At 55.9% G+C, this 19,402-nt stretch overlaps 1 protein-coding gene across 4 annotated transcripts in view; it reads left to right on the top strand.

Annotated features, from left to right (window-relative positions):
* The window catches only part of LOC113814003 (collagen alpha-2(I) chain), a 97,686-nt gene that overhangs the window by 6,290 nt on the left and 71,994 nt on the right, over positions 1-19,402 (top strand). The window lies entirely within an intron of this gene.

Genomic DNA, 19,402 nt, shown 5'->3' with positions numbered 1-19,402 from the left:
TGCGTTTGCATTCCGAAACCCACGCGTATTTTTTTTTTTTTTTTTATTTATGTGGTTTCCAGTTCCTTGAAGATGTTAGTGGATATAAGCATTTTTATGGAAAGAGGAGTGGCTGTGAGTGGATGGGGGCGGTATGGTGCTCTCTCTCTCTCTCTCTCTCTCTCTCTCTCTCTCTCTCTCTCTCTCTCTCTCTCTCTCTCTCTCTCTCTCTCTCTCTCTCTCTCTCTTTCACACACACACACACACACACACACACACACACACACACACACACACACACACACACACACACACACACACACACACACACACTTGCTTAAGTACTCATTCTTTTACTCCCAATACTTGCCCTCTACTGCTGCATTCTCTCAACACATGATTCATAACACAGCTGTATGGAGTCCCCTTGGAATACAGCCTGGCATGGTCTGACTGCGCACTCTGAAATAGACAGTCATTTGTGCTCTTCATCTCTCGGCGAGCGAAGATTCCGTTTCGTGAGGCGAGTGCTGTTATTTTTAAGGATTTTACTGGGGGTGAATACCGAAGAGGTGTTATGCGTGTATGCACTCGAGGCCATGTGCTGATGTTGATGGTGGCAAGTGAATTCATGTCGGTTTCTACTGCGAACTGTGTTATATATATTCTTATATTTATAATGATATATATGTGTATATTTATATTTATATTTTGATTGTATATATGTATATATTTATACTTATATATATCATATATTTACGTAATATACACTTATATGATATACATTTTTGTAATATATATTTGTTTATATATACATATATATGTATGAATGTATGTATAATATACATATTATATATATATATATATATATATATATATATATATATATATATATATATATATTGTGACCTGTTGTGGTGGCTAGTTACATGACAAGAGAAGATTGTGCTGCGTGGTGACAGGTGTGCAGACTGTGCTTTCGTTCGTAACCTTCACCGTAACATAGTGGAAAGATGTGCAGGACTGAGTGTGCGTGCGCGTGTGTGTGTGTGTGTGTGTGTGTGTGTGTGTGTGTGTGTGTGTGTGTGTGTGTGTGTGTGTGTGTGTGTGTGTGTGTGTGTGTGTGTGTGTGTGTGTGTGTGTGTGTGTGTGTGTGTGTGTGTGTGTGTGTGTGTCCGCATTTCATTTTCTCATTTTCACACTATCTCCCTCTCCCTCTCCTTCTCCTTCTCCTTCTCCTTCTCCTTCTCCCTGCCCCTCTACCACTCCCTCCGTTTATCTCCAGTGCCAGTCCTCAGCCCTTCAATTGTTCCCCCTCGAACGCGCAGTCGTAATAGCCAAGTGATTAAGCGCGTGCCAGGAGTAACGCTGCACATACCTCCCTCCCATGCTTTACATGTACACATCGCAGCCCGTTACTGCGCCCAGGAACCTCGTTAAGAATGGGGGTGGCAGAGAGCCGCCATTAGTGACTCGTGACCGTGTATGATATTCTCGGATGATGGTGCAGTCGAAGCCGTTATGAACAGCGGTGACAAAAAGCTTGTTTGTGTGCGTGCGTGTGAAGTTCCACCTATCGCTCCCCTCCCTCCCCCTCCCCTCTTTCCACACACACACACAGCTCGGAAGGTCTTGTTTTGGGGAGTGGAGGTGTAGGGAAGGCGCCTTGTTTTCATTCTAGGTGCAGGTGAACTCGGGAACCTTTGCGTCGCTGGCTGTGCGGGGCTGTGCGTGTATCCTGTGTGACAGCAGAGGCGTTACAGAGTGTGGCAAAAAGTCGGCAGCGTCGGAGGGGAGAGAGAGAGGGAGGCTGGCGCGGTTGTGTTTCTCCTTCTGCGCCATTCCCACGTGCCTGTGTGTGCCACGGCGCCTCCCGGCTGCCTGCCCCTTCACTGGCTTTCGTGGCTGCGTGCAGGTGACGTGGGCAGGAGGGCGCCCCGGCGCTGGTGGCGGCGGCGGAGGCCCTCGCTGTTGTTGGGCGTGTCGTCTGGCTACTTCTCGCTTTTATTTTTGTCGCTGTCATAGTGAATGGTTCCCGAGGGGCGGGAGGGGGCGTGGGGGGCAGGGGCGGGGGCGCGCCGTGAGTCCAAACTAACCGTAGTGGAGCGGGTGAATGGCCACCGCGCCTGACTTTCATCTGCGGCTGACGACGGCGGAGGTGGTCTGGGGACGCCGTCTCGAGGCAGAGTGCGGCCGCTCGCCCGCTGGATGCGCCGGGTGCCCCGGGGCCTGAGCTCGCGCTGATGGATCGGCCGTCGGGAGGCGATCAGGGGCAGTTCGGAAAAAAATGGGAACAGCCAAGGGCACCCGCTTGCCCCGAGAGGTAATGGGTAATGTGGCATGACTTGCACCGAGCTTCTGGAGGACTTGTGTGGGGCGACGGGGTGGGGGTGGGGGTGGCCAGGGGCGATGGGGAAGGCGAGGTGGCCAGGGGCAAGGTAGGGGACGAGTAGGCCTGGCAGGCTGGCAGGCGGGCTGGCCTGGTGCGCGTGACGTATGGGGGGCCTTCGCGCCGCCATTGTTGTGGGCAGCCCGGCCAGGCCTGAGCGAAGGAAGGAGCGTCGACCGTTCTCCTCCGCCCGCCCGCCCGCCCTCTGCCAACAACTGTATCAACAGTTGGTGGAGTCGTGATGCAGCGCCTCGGCGGGAGCGGGAGTTCCTCCAGTGGCCGGGGGAAGGCGCTGAAGGCAGTCGTTTTCCAGGCGGTCGTCATCCAGCCGCGGGCCCAGGGGGGTTGTCTGGGAGGGAGGGGGAGGGGGGAGAGGGCCCCGGCAGGCGGTTGAGCTGCTGGCGAGCGTCCGGACCGAGGGACCGAGGGACCGAGGCAAGGAGGGAAGGCGGGCGAAGGCGGGCGGGCTGGCTAGGTGTCTGAGTGAAACTTTAGGGGTATACAATTGGCTGCTGTGCGAGTCCTCTGGTGGCGGGTGTAATGTGACCTGGCTAGGGGAGGGGGAGGGAGGGGAGGGGAATGAAGAGGAAGGGTGGGGGAGGGAGGGAGGGAGGGGGAGAGGGTGCAGACACAGTAAGTTGGTTGGGGAAGGCTAGAAGAGAGCGCTGGAGGGAGAAGTGGCTCGTTTGTTGGTGGTGAGGACGCGATTCGCCGAGGAGGAGGGGGAGGAGGAGGAGGGGGGGCGTGAGGGCTTGCGCCGGAGCCGTTTCTTGCGTTTTCGTTTATGGTCATTGATGGCTTTCTTAGCAGGAAGGAAGCCTCGCCTCCTCTCTCGTTCTCTTTCTTTCTTTCTCACACACACACACACACACACACACACACACACACACACACACACACACACACACACACACACACACACACACACACACACACACACCCTTCCTTTCGGTCACACAGTCGGTATCCAGATTAGTGTGTTAAAGGTGTAGGTGAGTCACATTGCTACGCCAAGAGTAGGCTAGCAGGCTGGCAGGCAATTAGGCAGGGAATTCGAAAGTTAGGCAGGCAGATACACAGGCAGTTAGACAAGCAGGAAGGCAAGTAGGCAAGCAGATGATTAGGCAGGAAGGCAAGCAGTGCATTAGTTAGGAAGTTAGCCAGGCAGTTAGTTAGGAAGTTAGCCAGGCAGTTAGTTAGGCAATTAAACAAGCAGGCAGGCAGGCAGGCAGTGAAGCAGTTAGGTAATTAGCCAGGCAGGTGTTAGGTAGTTAGCCGGGCAGGTAGTTAAACAGTTACGCAGTCCAACAAGCAGGCAGGCAGTGACGCAATTAGGTAGTTAGCCAGGCAGGTGGTTAAGCAGTTAAACAAGTAGGCAGGCAGGCAGTGAAGCAGTCAGGAGTTAGCCAGGCCGGTAGTTAAAGAGTTAGGTAGTTAGCCAAGCAGGTAGTTAGGCAGTTAAACAAGCAGGCAGGCAGGCAGGCAGGGGCGTAACAGCGACTCCGTGGGTGAGCTGTTCTCCGCATGGATATGTCATCAGGGATCCCGGTTAGAAGGGTGTTTATCAGTCTCATGCTGAGGTCACAGGTTAATAATATCACACCGCTATCCCTCCTTCGCCTCCCGTTCCTCCCCTCTCGCTGTGTCTGCTATCTGTTGGTCGGTCTCTACCTATTTTCTCTTTCTTTGGCTCTTTCTCTTCCTCCTCTCCTCTCCTTTCCTTTTCTTTCCTACCCTCTCCCCTCTCCTCTGTTCTTCCCTCCTCTTCCCTTCCGTTCCCCTATTATCTCTGTGGATGTGCGTAGGATGCCCGAGGGACGCGGCGCAGGAAGGAAGTGGGCGCGAGGGCGGTGCTCGAAGGAATGGGAAGGAGCGAGCTGATTGGGATGACCAGGATGCGCCGCTAATCCTCCTCCTCTTCCTCCACGTCTCTCGCTTCTTTCTCATCTTCCTCTTCCTCCTTATCCTCCTCTTGTTACTGATCTTCCTCTTTTTTCCTCTACCTCCTCCTACTCCACTGGGCGTCGATGTGGCAGGGTGAAGGGTGAAGCCTGTCCTAAAGGATGTGGTGGGAGGGGAAGGGAGGGAAGGTAAAGTGAGGAGGAGGGAGTGGTGGTGTAGGACAGGAGGGAGTAGGGAGTGTTGTGTAGGTGGGGAGGGAGGGAAAGGGAAGGAGAGAGGGGATAGAGGGGGGAAATATGGTGGGGAAGGAGGGTAGTGGTGAGAGGGAGATAGAGGGGGAGAAAAGGGTGGGATAATGCGAGGGAGGGGGTTTTGGGAGAAGTAGAAAGGGTGGATAGAAGAGTGATAGGGGAGGTGGAAGAGGAGGCGAGTGAGGGGAGGAGTGAGAATGAGAGCTGAAGCGAGAGTAGCAGTGAGGACGAGGGGAAGAGTTGAGAGAGGGAGGAGAGGTGGAGTGAGTGTGTGTGTGTGGGGCAGGGGGAGGGGCAAGAGGGAGGGGAGGTAGGGGAGGACATAGGGTATGGGATCAGGGGAGGAGTGACTCTAAGAGAGGTAGGGGTGGGGGGATGGGTTAGGTAGTAGAGGGGGGGGGGAGGGCGGGGAGAGGGTAGCCAAGTGTCCGGCTGGGGCGCGAGTAACATATGCCCGTATGCCCGGTAGCAGCGTGGAGGGTCGGCTCCTGCACCCTATCCCGGCAACACTGAACACTGCCAGCGCTCGGTTTCGCTGCGGGAAAAAGTAGTCGCTACCGGCTCTCCCCCTCCCCCCCCTCCCCCCTCACTCACCAGGCGGCCTCGTGAAGAAGTGTGTGTGTGTGTGTGTGTGTGTGTGTGTGTGTGTGTTTGTTTGTTTTCAGTTTGTAATTGAGTTTGATTATCTGATATATTTAAAAAGACTAAACATGTAGGCTTATGTCATCGAGCGAATAAACGAAAGGAAGTTGAATAAGTGAAGATTAAAACTCCGGACGTTGATTACGAGGCCGGGGGTCGTACTCGAACACATTGGCGGATGCAGTCTCCTCCTCCTTCCTCCTCCTCCTGCTCTCCCCCATCTCTCCTCCTCCTCCTCCTCCTCCTCCTCCTGCTCTCCCCCATCCCTCCTCCTCCTCCTCCTCCTCCTCCCCCCTCCACCCCCTTCATCTCTTCTTCCTCCTCCTCCCCTTTATCCCCCCTCATTTCTTCCTCCTCTTTCACCCTCTTCCCTTCCTTTCTCCTTCCTCATCTTCCTCTTCCATCCTCTCTCCTCTACCTCCTACTCCCTCATCTCCCTTCCATCCCCCTCCCCCCCCCCCTCCCCCCGGGCCGGCTTGATTGGGGCTGCTCGCCGAGAGGCCGATAGATTAGCGAGCATTTCCTCAAAGCCGCGCCGTCGTGTTTTGTCTTCGCGGGGCTCGGCATCCTGCTCCCCTTTCCTCCCTGGGGTCTCTTTCCCCTTCCCTCCTCCTCCTCCCCCTCCCCCATTGCCTCCCCAATTCCCTCTTCCCTTTCTCGGTCACCCTTTCTCTATCTCTAACCCCCTTTTTGGCGTCTCCCCTCCCTCGGCCTTCCGTCCCCCTTCTCCTCCTCCTGTGTCTCTCTTCGCCCTTCCCATACCTCTACTCTCGCCACTCGCCTCCCCTCTTTACGTTCACGGGCTTCCATCCCTCCCTCCCTCCTTCCCTGTCTCCCTCCCTCCCTCCCTCCCTCTCTCCCTCCCTCTCTTCCCTATCTCCCTCCCTCCCTCCCTCTCTTTCCTTTCTACCTCCCTCCCTACAGACCGCCTCGCCCCCTCTGACATTTCCCTCTCATTCTCTCTCCTCACGCCGCCTCGCCCGGGTTTGCGAAGGGGAGAAGGGGCGAGGGGAGGAGGGGAGGAGGAAGAGGAGGGGGAGTTTCCGTGATGGACGGGTGGCTTGGTGGTAAGGGGAGTAGGGGATAGGGGGTAGGGGGTGTTGGGGCTCTGAGGAAAGAAAGGGATGTGTAGTGAGACGACCCTGGTTCGGAGGTGGTCTTAAATGATGGTGAAAAATTGGTTTGCAAGATGTAGGCCTAGATATATATATATATATATATATATATATATATATATATATATATATATATATATATATATATATATATATATATGTCTGTCATAGGGTGTGTATGCAAGATAACACGTCCATGCGTCCATACATGGATGCATACGTACTTTCATACTTTCATACGTGAGAAAATCCATAGTCTACTTAAAATAACATTTAATGTACATATCAGTATATAGGCTACATACTCGCTCATAATCGCACTCACCCATACTCCTGCTCCCATTCCCACCCCCACTCCTACCCCCACCCCCACTCCTCCTCCCACTCCCGCTCCCACTCCCACCCCCACCCCCACCCCACCCCCACTCCTGCTCCCACTCCTCCTACTCCTACTCCCACTCCCATTCCCACTCCTCCTCCCCCTCCCACTCCCACTCCCACTCCCCCACTCCAATGTGTTTGCATAAGTGCGCCGGAATCGTGACCGCTGACGAACTGGAGCTCGGGTTAACCAGGTGCACTTTTTCCTGTTGCTGTACTCCGGGCGGTTGGGGGGGGGGGAGGGCTCGAGGGGAACCAGGCCGGGGGGGGGGGAGGGGGGGTGGGTGGGGGCGTAGGGATAGGATTGGGGGAGGGGAGAGGGGCAGGAAAAGGGTGAGGGGAAAGGGAAGGGGTAGGGATACGGGGAGGGAAGGAAGGGGGGGGAATGGGAGTAGGGAGGGGAAGGGGGACGGGGGAAGGTAGGGGGTATCGAAAAGAAAAAGAAAATAGGGCAAGGAGTACGAAGTAGGGGCCGAGGAAGAGCCGTGATTGGGGATTGGGAGGGGGAGGCGTTGGGGTAGCGGAGGAGGAGGCGAGGGGAGGGGAGGGGCATGGAGGAAGAGGGGAGGGGCATTTAAACGGTGGGACGACGTTATCGGATCGAGTGAGCCCCGCGCTAATCTTCAGCAGGGAGGGCGAGAGAGAGACGGGTGTGGGGGCGGGTGGGGGGGAGTTGGGGGTGTAGTGGATGTTTGGGGGGTGAGGGTGAGGGTAGGGGGGTTGAGGGAAGGGGATGGGATCGGGTATGTGTCATCCCCCACGCTCGCCCCGCTGACCTTTCGGGGTCAGCAGGTCCTACACGCAAGCAAAGCATAGATGATGATGATGGCCCGGCCCGCGCTTGCCTGCCTCCCTGCCCCCTCCCTCTCCCTCTCCCTGCCCCCCTGCCTCTCTCTCCCTCTCTCCCTCCCTCTCTCTCTCTTTCTCTCTCTCTCTGAGTATCCCGCCCGCAAGCCCGTTGCTAGCCTTTCTGGGGCGTGGGCAAGGCGGGCAAGGCGGGCGGGTGACGCGTGGGCGTGGGCGTGTCGGCGAAACAACGCGTAATTATGTTCACCTCGATAACTTTCACCTTTTGCAGTAAACGTTAACCCACTTACGGGGACGCCGCGCGCGGCCTCGGGGACGGACGCGACGTCGGACTCGGGGTGAGGGCGAGGGAGGGAGGAAGGGAGGGAGGGAGAGGGCGAGGAAGGGAGGGGGCAAGGGAGGGAGGGAGGTAAGGGAGTTGGGAAGGGAAACGGAAGATGAATGAGTGAATAAGTAAGTGACTGAGTGAGTGGGTAGATTGGTGGGTGAGAGAAAAAAGGTAGTAAGAAGGTAAAGGAAAGTCGTAGACGATGAGGAGAAACAGAGGGGGATGGAAAAGAGGAAGGGAGGGAGTGAGGAAGGAAGCAAGCGGAGAGAGGGAGGGAGTGGAGCAGGCAAGCCCCCGTACTCGATAACGCTTATCTCGAGTCACTTCCTTCGGCGATAACAGGCCGTGCAGTCTCTCGTTCCCTCCTGCCTGCGCCATTTAAAAAAGGGCGCTTCCAAGGGAGGCAGGTGGAGAGGGGGGGAGGGGGTTAGCGTGACTTGACTTGACTTGACTTGACTTGAGTTAGCTTGACGTAACATGACTTGGCATAGTTTGGTGGGTGGGTAGTGCGGTTGGGAGGTAAGTAGGTATGAGGCATGGAAGAACGGAAGAAGAAAAGAATGGTAGAAACATGAAACTGATAAGGAATCTGGTTTAATTATCGGGCGGAAGGAAGGGCTAAGATGGGCGATGATAAATGGTGGAGAGAGAGAGAGAGAGAGAGAGAGAGAGAGAGGAGAGAGAGAGAGAGAGAGAGAGAGAGAGAGAGAGAGAGAGAGAGAGAGAGAGAGAATGAAAGGAGGACGGAAGAAAAAAAGGAAATTAAAGAAAAAGGAATATGGAAATAACAAAAGAAGGAAACAAGGAAGGAAGGAAGAGAGGTGGAGAGGACAAAGGTCGTTGGGAAGGTGAGGGCGGCGGCAGAGTCCTGTATCGGGGCGGTTTTTAATTCCGAGAAACGATTGCGATAAGGGCACCAGCACCGACTCCGCCTGGCGACTGACTGCCCTGCCCCGTCGTTAGGAGGAGAGGAGGGAGGAGAGGAGGAGAAGGAGGAGGAGGAGGGAGGAGAGGAGAGGAGAGGAGGTGCGGGGACCGAAGGAATTCTGCCGAGCGGCGCCGAGATTGTTTAATTGATATCTGTTGGTCTCTCGCTTCTGCCAGTGGCCGAGAAAAAGATAATTTCTCAGGCGGCATCTTCAGTTGCCTCTCGACGTTCGAGTCTTGCGGCCCTGTTCGTCCGCGTCGAGGGGGCGTCTTTGCGTCCATAGGCCTAGTAGGGCTTTGACTCCCCTCGAAGACATGTCTCTGGGCTCCGTACCCTGCTCGTGCGACGGAAGGCCTCTCGGTACCTGGAGCGTGCGTCGGAGGGCCCTGCCGCGTGCGGTGCGGTGCTGCGGGAGACACGCTAATGACTGGCGGGCGATTGGCGCTGCCTTTCACATCCGACCGCACGCACCAGACGCACCCGCTCATCCACCGACGCATTCCGACGGACGCACCCAACGGCCCGCCGCGTCCTTCCCGAGGGTAGAAGGCGCGCGTGTGAGGTAGATTGCGCATCGCCCGCGCTGAGGGGTTGCGAGCGGGTTGCCCACTTTGCAAGCAATGAACTGCCTCCGCGGTCCGTGCGGCGCTTGTGTTCCATTGCAAGCGTTATTTGCATGCGAGGGCTCGCTGGTGACGGCTGCAGCGCCTGGCCGTGGAGGACGTCTAGACGGGGTTTAGGAGGATTTGAGGAAAGTAGGAGGTGAGGGAGGGGAAGGGAGGGGGCAGGAGAGGGGCGTGAGGGATTGGAGAGGGAAGGGGGTGGCATAAGTGTACCAGAAGAACGATGGCGTGTGTTCGTTTTTGTGTGACGACGGGGGCGGAGGAGGGGAAGGAAGGAGGAGGAGGGGGGGGAGGGGGGAGGGGAGTTCTTGCAGTGTTGCCTAAGCAGCCGCTTTCTGGTTCACGTGTTACGGTTGCTGCGAGTGCTGTGTCACGCCACTCACGGCGGGAGCGGAGGGGGGCGGGGGAGGGGGGTAATTGTGAAGTGGATTGATGGCAAGAAGTGTCTAGGGTTGAGGTGAAAGGAATCGCCGCCGGCAGCGCCGTGTCGCGGACCAGAACCTGTGAAGGGAGAGAGGGCTTTGGGGGGCGAGGGGGCGGGAAGGAAATGGAACTGACTGCGAATATTGGATCTTGATTGAAGATGTTGAACGAGGGAATGGGGAAGGAAGGAGGAAGAAACGGAGAGAGAGAGAGAGAGAGAGAGAGAGAGAGAGAGAGAGAGAGAGAGAGAGAGAGAGAGAGAGAGAGAGAGTGCAAGATGGATTGCTTAGCAGCTGCCGCTTCCATAGTTCTTCCCTCTTCCTTGCTCTTCTCCCTCCCTTCTCCCTCCTCCCTCCTCCCCCTTCCCCCACCCCGCACACACAGGTGTTGGCATGCGAGGTCACACGGGCTTGCGAAATATTGATCCTTGTGGACAAACATAATCTGCTCATTCTGCCGACGTGCCGCTTGCTGTGCAAGATGTCGTCGGCAGGTCTCGCTCCCCCTCCGTCAGGCCGCCTCCACCTGTCTCCGGGGGCGCCGAGGTGTCTCTGCCGCCGCCTTCGTTCGACCCGGAGGAGGAGGAGGAGGAGGAGGAGGAGGAGGAGGAGGAGGAGGAGGAGGAGGAGGAGGAGGAGGAGGAGGAGGAGGGGGAGGGGGGGGGGGTTGGTGGACGCGCGAGGGGCCCGAGAACTGCCGTATATGAAGCGGAAATGCATGTGATTTGGAAAGCGTGTGCTTACATATCCGCCGTCCTAGGGAAGGGCTGTGGCAAGGGTTTCGTTGCTCGACGCGTGCTCGGCGTGTGCGTGTGTGCGTGTGTGCGTGTGTGCGTGTGTGCGTGTGTGTGTGTGTGTGTGTGTGTGTGTGTGTGTGTGTGTGTGTTTTCTTTTGTGTTTTTATTCGGATATTGCCTGTTCTTAAGTCCGTATCTTTTGTCATATTGTTCAGTCATCGCTTGTTACTTTCCTCGGACTGTATTTTTTTTTTTTTTTTTGTGAGTTCCCCAGGCTAGCTTTTACTCAGTGAGGGCGGCGGCGTTCGTTACTCAGTGGTTTGTGACTTTACTCAGCCCCTCCGGTTGGCTACGCAGCTGGAAACTCTCTTACTTTAGACGCAAGAATGTGGACGGCGCTTGCTTACTCGTTCCTCTTACTCTTGCTGTGAAAGGGGGTTCACTTTCGAGGTTTTCGAGGGTTCAGAGACGCTTCGACCAGGTTCAAGTACGAGAGGGATTTGGTGTGTAACGCGTTTTTTTTTTTTTTTTTTGGATTTAGTTATATTTGATAAATGTATATGTTTTATATTTTGTTGTGCGTTTTCTGTATTTGTTGTAATTTTTCTGTGCCTTTATTTTGTTTATTTATTCATTTACCTGTTCATCTATTTATTATTACCGTTTTTTCCGATTGGCGTCTCGTCTCGTGCGGTTTGGTTTTCTGATTTCAGTAGGTGAGCACTCCTCCGTCGGCGACCAGATGGGGACGTTCTCTGCAATGCTCCGTCTTACGCAACTTCTCCCCACTCCTCCTCTCCCCTCTCCCCCACTCCCCTCCTCTCCTTCCTCTTTTCTCCTCCCTCTCTCATCCCCCCCCTTCTCCTCAATCCTCTCCTCCCTCTCTCCCCCTCTTCTCTCCTCCCCTCTCCACCCTTCTCTCTCTCCTCCTCTCCCCCTTCTTTCCTTCCTCTTCTCTCCCTTCTTCTCTCCTCCCTCTCTCCTGCCTTTCCCCCCTTCTCTCCCCCTCCTCCCTCCCCCTCTCTCCCCCTCTTTCCCCCCTCTCTCCTCCCTCTCTCCTCCCTTCTCTCCCCCCTCTCTCCCCGCCCCTGCCAGTTCACCTGTTGCAATCTGCCAACCTCCCGCCGCATCATTGGTCAGCGGTGACACCATCCTGCGTACTGTTGCTTGCGTGCCGTGGGTGGGGTGGTGGGGGTGGTGGGGGGGGCGGGAGCCTGCGGTGGGGGGGGGGGGGGGGGAGGTTGTTTGGGGTAGGCCTATGGTGTTGGTGGAATGGTGGAGGAGGGGGGAGGGAGGAAGAGGAATGATGTGATAGTGATAATGGAAGAAGAAGAGGAGGAATGATGTGATAGGGATTAATGTTTTTTGATGTTGATGATAGTAATGATGATAAATAGTAATAAGAGGGAAACGCAGCAGCAAAAGCGGAAGGATAAGAATAAGATTAAGGTGAAGGAGGAAGAGGAAGGAGGAAAAGGAAGAGGAGGAGAAGGAAAAGGAGACGAGGAGGAAGAGAAAAAAGAGGAGGAGGAGAAAGAAGAGGAGGAAGAAGAAGAAGAGGAGAAAGAAGAGGAGGAGAAAGAAGAGGAGGAGGAGGAGGTGGAGGTTGCAGCAACGTTTTGCGGTTGAGCGCTTGACTGCTCCCAAAGGTCTGGTGGTGGGGAACCCCCCCTCCCTCCCCCCCTCCCCCCGCGCGGACTCCATGCTAAACGCCGAAGTGTGACTGCGCGGCGGCGGAGTGACGGAGTAACGGTGTGTTTGTGGAGGTGATAGGGAGGGGGGGGGGTTGGGAGGTTGGACGGGGGTGGGGGGAGGGGGGGTTGGAGGTTGGACGGGGGGAGGGGAGGGGGGTAAGGGATTGGTGGATTACACAGAAGCAGCTCGATGTTCGTGAGATGGGGGGGGGGGGGGGGGGGTGATTGGGTGGGGGTGTGGGGGGAGGGAGATCGGGAGGGGAGGCTGAAGGGGGGAGGAGAAAAGGGGGGGAAGGTGGGGATTACGAGGGGGATGGGGAGTGAGATCGGGAGGGGAGGGGTAGAAGGGGGGAAGGGAAAGGGAGGGGAACTATCTTGTGTGCCTCCCCATCCCGACGGCTTTGTTCACAGCATTTTCTCACTCGGGAGTCGTCACCCAAGAAGACCCGTAAGGAGTGAGTCACAACGGTGTTTTTAGGCGTCGTTACGTCATCGTATGTGTGTATGTGTGTGTGTATGTAATGTATGTATGTATGTATGTATGTCTTTATCTAATTATGTAATGTATATAATGTATGTATGCGTGTTACACGTGTATGTATGTATGTATGTATGCGCCGATCAGCGTGGTCCAGCTCGCGAAATATAGTGTGACATCATTATGACAAGTCTAAAAAGCAATGCTGTTATCGGAGCGACCTGTAGCGTTCGGGAATGCCTGGCTCGGTGCGCAATGCCGATAAACACTGATAAAGGATCGTGCATTTTGCGGCTGCGAGTGAGCGCGTCTGGCGAGGTTGCGGGCGCGCGCGCGAGAGAGAGAGAGTGCTTGCTTGCGCGAGTGCAGGGGAGTGCGTCCGTACGCGGAGGGAAGGATGGCATTCCTCTGGCACTGGGGTGGAGGATATGATCTTGCTCCTTCGGCGATGCGGAAATGCTCTGCCTTTTCTCATTCCCTCTTCCTCTCCTTCTTTCTCTCTCTCTTTGCTGCTTCTCCTTCTCCTTCTCTACTCTTTGCTTCTCCTTCTCCTCTTTGCCTCTCCCTCTCTCTCTGCCTCTCCCTCTGCTTCTCCCTCTCCTCCTCTCTGCTTCTCCCTCTCCTCCTCTCTGCCTCTCCTTCTGCTTCTCCCTCTCCCCCTCTCTGCCTCTCCCTCTCTCTACCACTTTCCTTCCTCTCTGCCTCTCCCTCTCTCTACTCACTTTCCTTCCTATCTGCCTCTCCCTCTCTCTACCACTTTCCTTCCTCTCTCTCTCTCTCTCCCCCGTGTCTTTTGACCTCCTTCCCGCTGGTCGTCCTTTCATGGATCTCCTCTCATCTTCCGTCTTTTGTTTTCTGATGCTGATTAATCCAAGAAGGCCAACGGAGGCTTGCTCTCTCCTTTCCTTTCTCTCTCCCTCTCTCTCTCTCTCTCTCTCTCTCTCTCTCTCTCTCTCTCTCTCTCTCTCTCTCTCTCTCTCTCTCTCTCTCTCTCTCTCTCTCTCTCAGTATGTGTGTTTGGGGAGGGAGCGTGAGTGTGATTGAGTGAGTAAACAGATGAGTGCTTGTGAGGTGTGCGCGTAAGCATGAGTGGGTGAGTGCAAGCGTGAGTATGAGTATGAGTGAACCTATTTATAGTCCCGTGTGTTTATTTGTGATCGTGCGTATGCGTGTGTATGTGAGCCTGTGTGCTCCTGTGTAGGGAAGAGAGGTGCGTGCGTGTGCGTGAGCCTCTGTGCTTCTGTGTAGGGAAGCGAGGTGCGTGCGTGTGCGCGCGTGTGAGCCTGTGTGCTTCTGTGTAGGGAAGCGAGGTGCGTGCGTGTGCGTGTGTGTGAGCCTGTGTGTGAGCCTGTGTGCTTCTGTGTAGGGAAGCGAGGTGCGTGCGTGTGCGTGCGTGTGTGCAAAAGCCCACCAGCTCGTCCCGTACCGCGCGACGCTGGCTTTCGGGTCCCCTGGTCGATGCCGGTTTAGGCCTACCGGGTTATTCCTCCCGTCCCAGTGGGGGTCGTTGGCGGTCCGGGCCGGGGGAGGAGGGGGAGGGAAGGGAAGGGAGAGGAGAAGGGAGGAGGGGGGAGAGGAGAGAGGGGAGAGGGAGGAAGGAGGAGAAGGGCAGGCGAACGAATCCTTTGTGTGGATAGCCTAGCTTATATAGGACACCTGGATTCGGCGGGATGGCTGTCCTTTGTGGCGGAGGACGGCTTCGGGCCTTATGAGTAATATCCTGATCCATCAAGTTGTGTCTGCGTGCAACACGGTCGACGGGGCGCGCCTGTGAAACGCAAGGGCCTCCTGCTTGCCCCCTCGACGGCCGCTGTGGGGGTAGGGGTGAAGGGGGAGAGGGGAGGAGGGAGGAGGGGAAAGGGCGGGGGAAATCGGTGCCTTTATTTCGTTTCGTAATGCGAGGAGGAGCGCGGCGCGGCGCGGCGTAGGGAACGTGAAAGTCGCCCGCCGCCGCCGCCGCTCGGGTTGTGTCGGGTGCTGCTTGAAAGTCGCTTCGGAAACGGGGGCGGTTTGAGAAGCGCTGCTGCTGCTGCTGCTGCTGCTGCTTCTGCTTCTGTGGCATTGCTGTGGAGGGCTTACGGGATGGACCTTTGTTTTCTCTTCTTCTTTATCTTCCTCTTGTTCTCTCTTCGTCTCTGTTGGGGTCTTCGCTACGAAACACGTAAAATGCAGTGATCGAATCTCTCTCTCCCTTTTTCCCTCTTTCCCTCTCTCCCTCTCTCCCTCTCCCTCTCCCTCTCCCTCTCCCTCTCCCTCTCCCTCTCCCTCTCTCTCTCTCTCTCCCTCTCCCTCTACCTCTCCCTCCCTCCCCCTCCGTCCGTCTCGCATCCAAGAGAAAGAAAAGAACCTGCATGATACTCGTTTAATTGCGCGCCTTCCACATCGGGGTCACCTGCCACGTCCAACTGCCAGATCATGGCGGCGAGAGCGCTCGAAAGCCCCGAATGTAATGCTGTTTTATGCGGATTCCGCTTGGGCGAGCAGGGAGGGATTGTTCACAGCCAGGCGCGGGCGGTCGGGGGTGGGGGGTGGGGGGTGGATTCCTGGGCGGCGCTGGCAGACGATTTCGAACCAGGCGTCAGGTGTTTTTTTTTTTTTCGTTTTGGTAAGAATAAATGTAGAGGGTTTTTAGAGTTCGTTGTGTGCGTTGGAGGTGGAGTCGTCGTGGGTAATCGACTGTAAGATTTTGTTTCTTCGACGTAGTGGATAGGAAGGTGTTCTCGGAACGGCCGGCCTGAACATGAAAAGCGTTATGTCTGTCCTGGGTATTCCCGGGGCCGCCAGAGAGCCCCGGGGATTGGGAAAGGCCTCGCCCCCAATCCGAACGTGCGAGTCGTTCCTCGCGAAGTGGTAGAAAGTGGATAATAAACGTCATCGAGAATGTCGCGAAGGTCGTCGGGGGAGGAGACGCGCGCGGCGGGTCAGCCAGTCGGCGCTTCGGTGTGTCCGTCGCCGTTGTCGCCCGCCTCCTTTCGGCGTCGTCGGCGCTGGGATTCGGGTTGTGGCGGAGAGCCTGCGGTGGCGCGTCACGTTCGGGGCTTTCCCTAACGTTCAGCAGGCCCGCGTCCTCCGCTGTTCCCGGGGTCTCGAGTTTCCCTTCGCGAGATGGGAACGTTCGCATCATGTAACTCGCGCCGCGCCGGAGACTCTCCCCGCGGCGGTCGGCGTCGGCGGCGAGGCCCTCGACGTGCGGCCGCGGGAGCCCTGGCGAGTCGGGAATGGAAGACGCCGAGACAGAATCCGGAAACGCGGGCGGAATGTTTACCGTTCTTGTCCGAGCGGGCGCGCTATTTCGGGCTCCGTTGCATACATCTGTGCGGAGGTATTTCACCGAGGCGGCGGCGGAGTTCACCATTAGGAAACCGTGGAGAAATCCGCTCTCTTGCAACCGTTTATTTATCAGCGGCGAGGGCGAGGCGGGCGCGGGGTGGCCGCAGTGTTGCAAGAGCCAGCGAGAAAGTGAGGCATGCCTCGTACGGGACTTCCGGTGTGGCTGTGTGAGACCCGCTACTTCACCCGGCCACTCCGTCACCCCGGGCCTCCTCCCCCCTCCCCCCGCCACCGCCGCCGCCGCCTCGTACCCACGCCGCCGCCGCCGCCCTTCTCCCCCTCCCCTCCTTCCCACCCCGCCCCTTCACGCCGCCCTCCAATTTCCCTCACATTGCCACTCTGTCGGCCTCAAAAACACCGGGGGAAGTACACGGTTTTTGCGCGGGCCCTGTTTTGCGTCGGTCGGCACCGAGTCCGCGGCACGGCGGCTATTCCTGTATGTTCAGACCGACGCGGCGGAGCAGTCCTTCGTGGTACGGCGACGTGGTAGCTCGGGAGGACTCCCACGGTCCCCGCGAAGGAGGAGGAGGCGCGGGCGGCGATGAGCACACCGACCGACCGACCGAAGGAGGGGGGGGGGAGGAGGGGTTCCTTTCCTTCCTGATTTCTAGCCCGACCCGGCCTGCCTTCCCGCCCTCGCGCCGTGGACGTGTTGCCATAGTCCCGAAGGCTAACTGGCCCCGAGGTTGCGTTGCGAAGTCTTTTTTAAATATAGATTCCAAGGTGTCGCCGCTCTCCCTCTCGCTCCCTCCGTCGGCCGCGTCGGTTTGGTGGTGTTATCAGGATCTTTTGGGTGTCTGGTATTATCTGAACTCTTTTTATGATCATTGTTGCTTTTATTTTCTTATTGATTAGTATTATAATTATGCCTTTTTGAGTCTTTATTATTGTTATTATATTATTTCTAATGATGATTATTATAAGGATGACTTTTTTTTTTAGTTTATTATTGTTATGTTTGTTCATTTCTGTTCATCGGTTTCGGTTCTGAGTTCGTCCGAGCGGGGATGAGGGGGAGGGGGGGGGGAGTCCTCGGTGTTTCCGAAGCGCCTCGACCTCTTTCCTATTCCTCTCGTCAGTTTGCTTCGCTTTGCCGTTCGTGCGCGGGCGTGGGTGCCAAGAGGTCTTCCAGCAAGGGGCGGCGAGGGTCGGGGACTCGAGTGCCGCCCGAGAGTGCCAGTGCCTAAGCAGCGAGGGCGGGCCGAGCGAGGGGCGGGCGGGAACTCGAGTGCGCGAGGGTGAATAAGTGAATGAGGGAATGGGTGAGTCACTCACGGGCGAGGATGCGTGAGTCAGGAGGGTGATAAACAAGCAGAAACAGCGGATGTCAAGCCAAGCGTGAGGCCCGGCCGGGTGCGTGGGTGACACACTCCGCACTTGCTCGATGTGGAGTGCTGGCCGTGTCCGTGCCGTGTCCGTGGCGGGGCCAGGGCGCCTCATGCACACCACGCGTTGATGATGATCATGATAGATAAAAAAAGGAAAAAAAGAGGAAAAAATGAGTGTAGATGGGAAATCAACACGAGAATAAAAGTGGGAAATAAACACGAGAATAAAGAGATGGGAGATGAATGGGCGACGAATAGCGGCGGTGGTGAAGAGCGCAGAAGGTAGCGGCCCCGCGAATCGTGTCCCGCAGACTTTGGCGCGTTTGCACAATTTGGCCGACGGCGACTTTCATCTACTTTCCAATCCGTCACACCGCGGCGGAGAAAGGCAGGATGTGTCAAAATCTAATGCCAAAAAACCCTGCTGTGCCGTTCGCTGGCTGCCTGGGCTTGACGGGGAAAATGACGGAGCGTGTCGGGCGAGCTGGCGGCGGAGCTGTCAACCTCGCACACGCGCCCTTCGCCGAACAATCAAGGAGGGAGGGACGAGGGGAACGCTTCGCTTCTCCCTTCGGCTTCGTCTTCGGCTTCGTCTTCTAGTCTCTTTCGTCTTCTCTTTTGCGTTTTCTTCTTACTCTTTGTCTTCTCCCTTCACTCCCTCTCACTTCCCTTCGTTCCTTCCATCTTCTCCTCACCTTCCTACATTCCCTGCCTCTTCTCACCTCCCTCCCTCTCCTCCTCCTCCTCCTCATCCACCTCCCTTCACTCCCTTCCTCTCCTCCTCCCCTCCCTTCACTCCCTCCCTCCCCCCTCCCTCATCTTCATGCGCCACCAACCAACGCGAAATCAACGTATTAGCTGCAAGTCGTTCCCTGGCGTTGACAGCAAGCCTGCCTCTCTCTCTCTCTCTCTCTCTCTCTCTCTCTCTCTCTCTCTCTCTCTCTCTCTCTCTCTCTCTCTCTCTCTCTCTCTCTCTCTCTCTCTCGCCTCCGAGGTCTCTGGCTTGGCGGTGAGGGGAATATGCCGTTTAGATTCGGTATTCTTTATTGGCTCATTTAGTTATTTGTTTGCTGGTTCGTTCCTTCGTTCGTTCGTTTTTGCGTTTATTTGATAATTCGTATCTTTGTATTATTTATTTGTCAATTAGTGCATTTATTCGTTCGTTCGTTCTCTCATTCACGTTTTTATTCGATCTTCGCTTCATGCGGATGTCAGAAAGAAGAGCTTGACGTCCGGATGTCGAAAAGCGTCACGCACTTTTTCTTTCTTTCTTTCTTTTTATTTTTATTTTTTATTTTTTTTATTTTTATTTTCTTTTTTTTGTTGTGGTGTAACGTGTCGATTTTTTTTTGCAAAGGTTCGGGAGGGAAACCTTTGGCGAGACCAGACCGTCGGCGTAGTAATTTTTGCGGGCTTGAGCAGCGAGGGGCGTCGTCGTCGGGATCTGCGTCGGCTGTGCTCGTCCAGGCTTTATGCACTCTTTGCTCGCAGGGGGAGAGGGGAGAGGGGAGATTCCTGGGGGGAGGGGAAGGAAATGGGGGAAGGGGAGGAGGGGGAGGGAGGGAGGGAGAGGAGGAGGAGAGGGGAGGGGAGGGGAGGGGGAGGAGAGAGGGAGGAGGAGAGGGAGAGGGAGGGAGAGAGGAGGAGAGGAGAGGGAAGGGGGAAGGGGTGGGGAGGGAGGAGAGGGGAGGGAAGATTCCTGGGGGAGGGGAGGAGTTGTGCGAGATGGGTTGTTTGGAAAGGCATCCTCTCTCTCTCTCTCTCTCTCTCTCTCTCTCTCTCTCTCTCTCTCTCTCTCTCTCTCTCTCTCTCTCTCTCTCTCTCTCTCTCTCTCTCTCTTTCTCCTTTGGTTGGAATTGTCGATGATGGTGGATTCTGGCAGGTTTTAGAAGGGTCAAGTGTTATATGTAATACCGTGATTCTGTGTATGTTTTTTGTGTGTTTGTGTGTGTGGTTATCTTTATCTATCTTTCCGTCTCTTCGTCTGTTAATCCAGGTCTAGGTGTCTATATATCTTGCTGTCAGTCTATCTAACTATCGATCTCCTTTCTCTTATCTCCCCTCTGCC

The sequence above is a fragment of the Penaeus vannamei genome, chromosome 27 (genome assembly GCF_042767895.1).
Source record: "Penaeus vannamei isolate JL-2024 chromosome 27, ASM4276789v1, whole genome shotgun sequence".
Lineage (NCBI taxonomy): Eukaryota > Metazoa > Arthropoda > Malacostraca > Decapoda > Penaeidae > Penaeus > Penaeus vannamei.
This window is presented reverse-complemented; position numbering and strand designations above follow the sequence as displayed.